This window comes from Aptenodytes patagonicus, chromosome 9 (assembly GCF_965638725.1).
Source record: "Aptenodytes patagonicus chromosome 9, bAptPat1.pri.cur, whole genome shotgun sequence".
Taxonomy (NCBI): domain Eukaryota; kingdom Metazoa; phylum Chordata; class Aves; order Sphenisciformes; family Spheniscidae; genus Aptenodytes; species Aptenodytes patagonicus.
This window is the reverse complement of record NC_134957.1, coordinates 13,115,251-13,126,905: the sequence shown is the minus strand read 5'-3', so window position 1 is coordinate 13,126,905 and position 11,655 is coordinate 13,115,251.

Genomic DNA, 11,655 nt, shown 5'->3' with positions numbered 1-11,655 from the left:
TCTTTCCAGTTATTAAATTCGCACCTAGAGAATATGAAATAATACTTCAAATGCTGGAGTCCAGGTAAATAAACCTTCAAGTATATCTACCTACCTACCAATGGTTTGAGTTTTCTTGCTTTGTAAAGTATTTTATATGACTAAAATTTATTGCATAAACAAACTGTGCATAGTAATAAATTCTTCTACAAAACAGTTGGCATTTGGCATGAAAAGAAACATGTCTCAGTGCTGCAGAGCAAGGTACACAATCATTACTGGGGAGGAAAGCATACTGGTTTTTTAGAAGTTGCATCTGAAATTTGAGTCATAAAATAATTCCACAATACTAGAAAACTGCTATGGATTAGATCTCAGCACAGTGCTAGCATTTTAGTGAAAGCATAATTTCTGTAATTTACATGTGAGCTTACTAAGAGTACTTAGAAAACAGCCTCAAATAAGGACTTCAATGTATCAGAGTTCAAGCAACAGTTGCAGAGGAGGAGGTGAAGAACCTTCTAACCAAGTAAGACATTAGTCTGCAAAGTGCTGGGACACTCACATTAAAATTCTTCAATGGTAGCAAAGGGTATATAGTGCTTGCAGGAGGCACCCAGCTCTCAGTGGAGAATACTTAACATATAAAAAGAAACCTAGTAACAGTATATCTGCTTCTGCAACAGAAATCATCCTAGTGAAATAGTTTGATAACAGCTCATTTTAAATACAGGATACAAAAGAAAGCATAATAGGGCACATTTTATCATCTGTTTTGCCTTCCGGAAACAAGGATAAGAAGATCTAGAAAAAATGAGGGATTTAATACTATTCTAGAAAGTACCTGGAATGGTATGGCAATACCGTTTTTTCAAAGTACATAAGTATTGTAAAATACATCTGAAAAATATTGCATCTTTCACAAAATATTAACCCAACCACATCTCAAATTCTACTGTTCTAATCTTGCAGCAGAACCAAACAAAAACTTATGTTGTTCTAGTATATAGTCGAGGATTTAAAAAAAAAAAAAGTTACTATGCCAAAAGAAGCAGTTAAATTAGACAAACTGGCACATTTTCCTTCATAAACATATTGTCCAAAAATATGTAAGTCCAAATAAATTTTACCTTTTACATTTTCAGATTAGCTTTATTTCAAAAATACGCTATTTCACTTTCACCCCAATTATCTTTTTCAGTAAATTTAAGAACTCTACTTCAAAACACATGTACGAAACACAAAAGTTCCTGTCTTCCAAGAGCTTTTTGCAATCTTAACCACTACTTACGCTTTCAAAAGCATGGGCATCCTAAATACAGCATTATCTTTGGGGGGTGAGAGGACTCAAACCAAAATTTTGCAATCAGCTTACCTGTCTATGCATAAAAGCTCGCATCCCTAACAAAGCTGATAAAAACTTTCTCCCTCCAGAATACCAGCTGCCATTTTGCTATATGTAGGCAAATCCCATAATAGGTAGGAACAGTAGCGATATTAAATAAGACTTGAAGACAAACTCAAACATACACAACCCTATGAATATACATGACAGACAGAACCCTATGAACTCATATGACTGATGGTTTAATTAACATTATATTATTCTGCTCCACCCCACCCCCAACAAAAACTGTTGTCTGATGGACTTCCAAGCCACGAAAAGCCCCTGAAAGATCAGGAGGGTCTGGTCTGAAATTTAGCAGACCTGCCACATCAACAGATAACAAATAAAACCAATTCTATAAAGGGTGATACACTGGCAATTTGTTTTCCCACTCCTACGGGCTTTTATTCTCATCCTTCACAAATGTACATATACTTTTAAATATTGTTGCCTTAAAAGATATACTGGTAAACTGTGCCTTGCCAGAGTTAAGGTGTAAGTCACAGTCCATGTTAACTCACTGGGGTCTAGGTTCAGCACAGTAAGGCTTAAGAGATGCTGCACGCTCTGTTTGTTTGTTTCTCTGCCCTGAGTTACTAAACAGGGAGCAGCAGAGAACTGGTTTCACTGAGTTATACCTCTCATAGGCCCCAACTGCAGACATAAGCGTAAAGCCAACTCTTCCTTCAAACATAGGCAGTAAGCCTACTCTGAAGTTAATGTCATGGTTTAACCCCAACCGGCAACTAAGCCCCACACAGCCGCTCGTTCACTCCACCCTGGTGGGATGGGGGAGAGAATCAGAAGAGTAAAAGTGAGAAAACTCATGGGTTGAGATAAAGACAGTTTAATAGGGAAAGCAAAAGCCACGCACGCAAGCAAAGCAAAACAAGGAATTCATTCACTGCTTCCCATCGGCAGGCAGGTGTTCAGCCATCTCCAGGAAAGCAGGGCTCCATCACGCATAACAATTACTTGGGAAGACAAACACCATCACTCTGAACATCCCCCCCTTCCTTCTTCTTCCCCCAGCTTTATATGCTGAGCATGGCGTCATATGGTGTGGAATATCCCTTGGGTCAGTTGGGGTCAGCTGTCCCGGCTGTGTCCCCTCCCAACTTCTCGTGCACCCCCAGCCTACTCGCTGGTGGGGTGGTGCGAGGAGCAGAAAAGGCCTTGACTCTGTGTAAGCACTGCTCAGCAACAATGAAAACATCTCCGTATTATCAACACTGTTTCCAGCACAAATCCAAAACACAGCCCCATACCAGCTACTGTGAAGAAAATTAACTCTATCCCAGCCAAAACCAGCACAGTTCACGTCACAGATGGAGTGAGACTGCACTTCACTCGTAAGAAAGAAGCAACAATACACTTTATTGATAAAAAACAGTGAGTTAACAAAATTCAATGGTAAATGCAGCAGTGGTTTAACAAGATTCGATGGCAAGGTACACTTGATTATTTACTGCATAGAGGACAGGGTCAGACAGAACTGTCAGGGAGACCCTCCCATGGAGTCATGAGGATAAGAAAGGACCCCCTTGCTTTCTAAACTCCTTCTCAGAGAGGAGTCGAGGTGCAGCTGGATCCAATCCTAGTCCCAGACTTGGTCAACGGTTTCTGTCTAAAGGATTATATATGCGCAATCAATCCTTTATATCACTTAGCTGAGATTTCAAAGTTTGGCATGCTGTTAGTTGCTTACCGAGGATCTGTTGTGGCAAGAAATCGCTCAGCCTCAAAGAGTAACTTTGAGAGACGTCTCTACTCAAGGGGAGATCCTGGCGTGCAGCCTGCTGCCATGCAGGAGAGCTCAACGGGCCCTGGGCTGTCCACTATTTATAGAGTAAGATGATTGACTTATAGTCACATTTGCATACCAGCAAGAATTTTGGGTCACTGCTCCAGACAGCCCTTGGCTACTGTGTTGCCATCCATTCCCAAAGTCCAGCATAAGCTGGATGCAGTCATCATGACCCCCACTGGTGGTTATTGCTTAAGCGGGGCGGGGGGGGGGGGGGGGGGGGGGTGGACCATACTGCCACAGTTAATTAAGTTTTCTGAAAGCAAGAGGAGTATAAAATGAATTGCACAGGGATAGGATTCAGACAGTGCATTGTAAATTATGTACAACCTTGGCAAAAAGTTCCCCACAGATTCACAAACTTCAAGTATTTCAAAACCAGCTACAGCTGCATCAGGTAAAACAGTCACTGGGAGAGGCACGTTTGTCATCCACACTGTGAAGACTATGCAGATACTTAGACAATTCTCTGTAAAATGCTTCAGTAGATCACCTCATAAAGGAGAAGACAAATGGATACAGAAATACTTCTAGGAAGATACAGCAATTCTTACTGAGCACATCATGTGGTTTTAATAAAATGCTAAGTTTAATGCTAATGGCTGTTAATCAAAGCCTTCTTCAATTTAATTTAAATATATTTCATTTCCTAATTTAAAGTTTGGTACGACACGATCTTTTAGATTCAGAACCCATGTTCATCTTGGTATGAAATACTCATTATATGTTAACATTTTTAACAGCAAATTATTATTTCAGGGCTTCCTTGAAATATTACTAAGCTTGGGAAACATGCAGACTCTGATATAAAGAGGCAGTTTCCCCTTGTAGCCCCGGAAGGTATCAGGTGGGTAAAAAGTTACAGATACTAGTCCTAGCAAAAACAGAAGTCAAGAGACAGCACAACTAAGATTCCCCAAAGGCTGGTTTAGCATTTCATAAATGCGCGTGGAACAACAAGGAAGTGACAAACATGCTTCAGGGAACAAAGCTTTTTCCAGACAGATGTGGAGACCCATGCATTCCAGTCAACTGAGTAAGAACTCACTTCTTAAATATTTGCCTATATATTAGCAAATTTCATCAAAACAGATAAAATCCAACTGCTGTGACAGCGTCCCCATTCTAGAGTTCTCACAAGAGACCGCCTGCAAACTACATGCACCTCACTCTACACTTTATGGAGGCTGAAAACAAAAGGCAGCCATGTTTCTGAAAAAAAACCAGGGGATTTTTCTTGTTGTTGTTATTGTGGTTTTTCCCACAACACAAAAGCAAGACAAAGCTCCACTTCATAACCTGACACGGTAGGAGTAATTGGGGAAGATTATGGGATTCAAAAGGTTATGCTAAAGTCAGGAATCAGTCAAGTCTATTTCCTCTAGCAGTGCAAGAAGGTTACTTGAAATAACAGAGACAAGGTATTAGCCAAAAAAATCCCCAAAACCCTAAAATAAGCTGAACAGTCATGGCTCAAAATGCAAACTGGTGCCTGACCTGCTACCATTTAAATTATTCTGTATTCTCACAGCTCATGAAACCGTTTTGTTGTCTGGGGTTTTTTTAAATCATTTTTGCTGCCATTGCATACAGTTTTTTTGTTTCCCAGTGAAATACCAACATGTAGAACCTTTAGTTCCAAAAAAAAGAAAAAGGAGTGTATGAAGAGCAGCACAACTGCTTTTTGTGGTCCATTTAGCAAATGTAGATGGGTATCTGAGTACACATGCAGGTAGTTACTTTTCTAGAGATCTGCATGCAAACCTTCACACTGTTGTTCAAACACACAGATGATGAGTACACACATTTTTTTAATCTGAAATTTGGTGCATTTAGTATTTAAATAATTCTTCAGCAAGTCCTATCTAAAAAACATTTTACTCTTCAAAGCCCAATACTGTAGTCTAAATTCCATCATCAGCGCTATCAACAAAAGGGTCTTACCATTACCTGCATATCCACACACAAATAGCACCACACAGAGCCACCTGAAAACACATTTGCCTGAAAACATAGGTCCTTGTTGTGACATGGGTTTCTATGGTCCACATACCTCACCCAAAGTCTTCTGTCTGCATCCACAAATCTCTCTGCAGATACCTATATATGAATTAGTTACCTAGGTGAGACTTGCAGCAAGTAGAGACAAACAGGCATTTCTATGGCAATGTCCCTATGAGTCCGTGTTAGAGATTATCTTTGAATTAAATGAGTCACACCACAGCAATCTACCATTTACACATCTAAACTGGGACTAACTCTTGCACACAGTCATAATGCAAGCAAGTAATCCAAAACCAGAACCAAACCCGAAATGAAGTATATTCTTATGTTATTTCAGTCCTAATTTCTATCCTGCTCAAAGACCAATATCCAAACTGAAAGAATTAGGATACACTAGTGAATTCCACTGTAATACTTGCTACAAATTTGCAGCTTGCATTATGAATACCACTTCTCAAAGACTAAGTTACACAGAACAGTTCTTCACTGAATAGTGTTAATTAACAGGATACTGGTCTCTCCTTCCAACAGCAATGCTACTACCAGTGGTACTGTGTAAATTTTGAGTTACAGCTCTGAAGCTTACTAATTATATAAAAGAGACTGAATCAGCGAGTTGCAGAAGTTTGGGGGTTTTTTGGTAGGCATTAAGTGCTCCTTTCCCCTGACCAGAGCGAAAGTTAAATACTCTTGGACCTTGCAGAATATAGACTCAAATACTCAAAGCTGGATTTATTATATTAACATTTTAAGCACATTTGTGTTCATGCTGTAAGACCAGAGTCACAACAGATATCCTGAAAAAGTGTTCTTTGATAGATTATCACAGACAATATATTCCCAAAATACCACACAAAGGTCAGAGACCAAGCAACTCCTATTCTGCATCCTTTGTTAAGTCATCTTTACTCTCATCAGGAGTTCAGTTTCTTAAGCAAGAAAATAAAAGAGACTGGAAAAATCTAAGTGGCATATGAGGACTGTATCTTCTTGTAGCCTGCTTATCCCATTTTGCCTAACACACTGTGGACTGTAACTGAAATACATGAATAGCGTTATTTGTGTTGCATATTCATGTAAAACTTACCATGAATGCAGGAATATATTATATTCACTTTGCATGTAAAGAAAATCCAAACTACCCTTGTTACCTGCTGTTCTGGTAAACAAGATTACTGAAAAATATCAGGACATACGGAAATTTAACTCTTAATGAGATTTTAATCTTATAGCCTACCATGTAATGATGCATTTATTACAAATTTATAGGAATTCACTAGAATGACAACTAAAAGATCGTCTTGTGTTCATACTGACCAGAAGACTAAAGTACAATATTTTGGTGTGTAATACAATTGCGTGTTACACCAGCATAACAAAAGGATGTAAATGTTTAAAATTTCAGCATACATGCCTACTGCTTTAGGTAAAAACTGTATAAACAGAGATTGACATTGTCCCATTAAAAGGAGACATGAGAAACTTTGCTGATATATTACAATTGTACAATATCTATCAGAACACCCAAAGGCAAGACATACACTGCTTTAAAACTACTAGTGACACAAAATCATATTTCTGCTTAATGAGGACAGTAATATATGACTCACCAAGAATAATGGGAATACTATAAATTCCAAAACAAGTCCTAACGCATCTCTCATCTCCAGTTATTTTTTTTTTTTTTAATTAAAACAAGTAAAGTGAAAGCAAATAGAGCTATAAGGAATAATTATTGAATGAGAAATATGTCAATCATATTTCTGAGCACAATTCTACTGAGATCAATTTGCTACATTATTTTGCCTTTATAAGATGCTAAAAAGAACCTTACCATCACACATACAGATAAGACTCTAAAAAAGGCCTTGAGAAGTTTAAATTCTTCCCAAATTGCATTAATAATAGGAGTTTCTCAAACATACTGAACAGCAAATAGAACTATTAATCTCAGTGGCTGACAGCATATATTTTACCCAAGATTTAACAGTCAGAGAGACAGGGCCACCTGGACTTGCTGTTTTAAGTGACCTTGCTGCTATTCTACACTTAACTGTATGGAAAGGTATTTTCTTTGAAATGGATGACTTTTCTTTAGAAAAAAATGCCTCAAGTTTTTTCAATAAGAAACCTTATAATAACCAGTTAAATAAAGCAGAGCAGCTTTAGGTGCATTACATTACTGCTGTTCTCAGAACAACATAAAATTAATCATGAGGTGGCTAAATTAGAAGTGTGGTCAACTTGACACCATCAAAGTCAAAAGGGAACCGGCAGTTTCCATAAATGGACCGTCTTATCACAAGCAGAAGGATCTAGCATAGTTAAATTAACAACATAACCCTGAGCCAGTCTAGTCATACTCATCCTAGTCACGCTGCCCTTTTCCCAAGGTAGAGGAAAAGCACCATTTCTGCTGCAGTTATTCTCATCACTGAACAACCTATGACATTATGGTCAATGAATAGGGTAGGTTTCAGCTCATCTGATGTTACTTTTAATTACTTTGTTGTAGTAGTTTCAGGCTAGCTTTTCAAACATTTTCCTATGCTTTAAGTACAAGCACTATATTAACAGGAGTACAAGAAGGTCAAGTAATGTTAAGCTATACAAAATGAATCAGCAATTCATTCAGAGGAAAGTAGCCAGAATATATCCTGGTCTGCTTCAAATATTCTACTCATTAATATCATGTTAACACTCGCTACAAAACACTACTAAGATTTCAAATAGTGATACTGTATTGCAGTTAAATAGTATTTTGCTGTATCATAACCAGACATGGGCAACAATGCTTTTAGCAAGCCCTGTCTTAAAAACATGTGGTTTCTTCCTCACAAACCTGCTGCCCTGCAGTGAACCTCATTGTTCTGATGTGCAGAACTCTCCTAATTTCTAGCCAGTTCACACCCATTATCTTCTGGGCCAACATTTCTCTCTAAATTATCTTCCATTCCCTGGTACCCCTAAAGAATGACTATATCTTTTGCCAAGACAAAACAACCTTTTTCTTTTTTTTTTTTTTTTTTTTTTTAATAGGACAAAGTCTTCTTTCTCCTGAAAATCCCATGAACTTTGTGTGCCTGTTTCATTCTTTATTCATCATTCTTCAGCATCAGTGACTGGAACTTACAAAGTATCCCAGATTAGATCAGTAATTTTCTGGTAACGTTCAGCTGTAATTCACCTTGTGCTTAAACAGTAGCAATAAATTAATACAGGAAATTTCACAGTTTGTTCCAACTATAGGTTGAGTAGGAATAAATTAAGACTCATAACTCACATCCTGTATTGTAACTTATTTTTATGTTAATTACTAATATCATAATAGCAGAATACTACACTCAGTTTCTGTTTGATAAAAAGAAGACACATTTCAAAATTATTCCTACATATCAATGACATTACTGTTATGAGACTTCCAACTGATGGGAAAATTTTGTTCTCAGTAACATCTGTGTGAATTATTGAATAATACAGAATCTGCCCAGATGAACCTCTCTTGAGTTTTAGCTGCATGGTGCTGAAAAAATATTTTTGCTACACAAATTTAAAGCCATTAATTAAATTAGTTGCACCATGAAATAAAACAATTATTTATTTCATAAACATTTAGAACTAGAGCTGCTTGGGACACAAAAAAGGAAAGGTAGTTGGCATATGCTGTGCAGCTGATGCTAAAATATTTCAGAGATGTTATCTGTTCTGTTATTGGAAACATTTTTTGAGAAAAAAACTTTGCAATGCCTGTGCCAGCAGCCTGTGAGGTGGCAATGCCAAACTAAAATTCCCACTCCAGTTCAGTGAGCAACTGCAACGGAACACTGCCCTCATTCAGCTGAGCAAGGAACTCAACTTGGCCTTGCCACATTGCAGACCTAATCAATAAGCCACAAGCATTGAAAAAAAACCAAACAAACCACGTTTTCTTCCAATATGGAGTGAAAAAAAAACCTTGAATCCTTCATTTTGAAGGTTTGTCATCACAGAATTATAAATCTGCAACTGCAGAGCTACCATCCTGTGGGCAGCTTGAAACTTTGTGCATGATTGAAAAGTCTTTCTTCCTTCCCTTTCCCAGTTGTCTTGCATAATTAAATATTATTGAAATCTAATTAAATACATAAAAAGGAAGAGATTTTTCTAATAGATTCTCCTTGTAACTTAAGACCAGTTAACTGCATTGCATAAATTGCAGTCTGTGGTGTCAAAAATAAAAATTGCAAAGTGAAGACACCAATACTGTTCCTAATCTTAAAGTGATGTAAACCATTATCTGGAAAAAAATAATAAAAAGTAGTTCAAACTTGGCATAAAGTTAATAGGGATTAATTAGCAAATTAATTTTTCCGTATATAAGTCTTCTCATTATAATTGAGTTCAAGATATATGAAGAACATTTAAGCAACTGGAGCTAACCACATAATTTGTTGTTTTCTGGTAAATGACACAACCCAGAACTTCAACTTGATTGTACAATAGGGAATTTGACCATCCTAAACTGTGCATTCTGTACTTAGATATTTGTTTGGTATGTGATTGATAGTTATTTCTAAACTAACAAAATTATCTTATAAAGATAGATGAAGTGTTACTTAACACAGCGAAAGATCTCTGTAGTGAACAATGTTATCTGCATATAAATGGATACTAAAATATTTACATATCATACAGAGATCATTCATGAAGGTATGAAATTCATCCTGGCACTCACCTAGCAACTAGTATCTGAAAATTCATCAGATCTTCAAAGATACATCATTCATTCAGATAATCAAAAGGGCAAGACAGAATTCCAAAACAGAAATTTTGGCATCACCAATTCCATTGCAAGTTTTAAGTGGGCTACAAGATCAAAATCTTGGGGGAAAAAAAAAAAAAAAGAGTAAAAAATTACATCAGGAGTTATGCATACAATTTGGATACAACTCAAGTATTAGTTCAAGATGCGGCTCAGACATAATACAAATTGTAGACCTGAAAATCAAGGTGCATAAAATGCTTTACTGATACATGCAATTCTAAACAAAGTTCTTTTAAATATCATATCATTAAAAACATGATAGCTGACTGTTGAAATCCCTTTTAAAAATACAGGTACCATACTAATAACAGTAAAGTAAATAAAAGAAACTAAAGTTAGTATTAGCTGACTATAAAATAAAGGATCAATATAGCAATTTCCTGCATATTTGCTCTGGTTTATAAAGTAAAACCAACAGCTGCGTTAAGCTGTTTAAAGTGGAAGACCTCTTGCCTATGTGATGTATTATGCAATGCATACAGTGCTTGTCTCAGAATTAAAACATGGGTGGAGGGTCAAAGTGAAGAGAAGATAAAATATAGACACTTTAATGAATCAGTGTAATAATACAGTTTAACTATATTCAACGCACAGTGCATGAGACTACTGTCTAAATTTCAATTTTTACTAGCTTCAAAAAGAGAAAATCACAACTAGTACAAAGACTGTGGTTCTCATACTAATGTGGAAATTGTGCTATTTCAGTTTTATACAAAATAAGTGCAAATGTGCTCCTGAGTATCTGCTACAGTTTCTCTTTAAATGGAAATGTCAGAGAAGAGTTCAGAGATGAAGCAGGAGTGGTGATATTTCCAAGCCCTAATGTGTTTGTAGAGGGCATAGGAATAATTTCTCTAGATCACAATAAAAGCAACTCAAGGTTAAGTTAACATCAGAGTTTGAGTGAATCACACACCATGAATAATTTATTTGAAATGTAGCTTTTCTCTTAATTGTCACAAATGCAGAAGCAGATTTATTTCTGTATGTAATATTTGCATTTACTGTACAAACATAATTTTGAAGCTCCATAGGTTGCCTATGACCTTTTGAAAATGTAGGTTTCTTGCCTTATTGTTGTCAGTCAAACAATGTACATTGTTATTTGTAAGCCAATTATATATACAGAAATGCTTCATGGATAAATGTTTACATTTGTAAATCTAAGCTTTGCTTCGGCAAGCTGTTGCCTGTGTAAGCTGAAAATTCACTTTCTGAAGCATTTATACTAATAAAACTCAGTACTTCAAGCAGTCACCAAAAGCAAACAAAAAAGAAATTGAGCACAACCAAACGATACTTGTTAAATATCCAATTATTTTGTACAATATTTTCTAAGCTCTAAGTAGGAATTAAGAAAGAAATAGCCTAAAGGTACACTACTTATTGCAATATTAAACTTAACTGTTTCAAAAGCATATACTAATCCCAGAAAATTATGTAGAGGCACACATATTCCAACATACAAAAATAGAACATTTAAAAGCCTACAAAAGATTAGTTAATTTATCTGATTTTGGCCCCACTTGAAAGTTGCACACTAGATTAAAAGTGAGTGAAAGCAACATGTTATCCAAGGCTAATAGCAATGTTACTAGATAGCTGTTTCTGAAACAGATGCTCTTAATCTTCTCATTTAGCATTTTAGAAAATCACCTGACTAGAACAAAATTA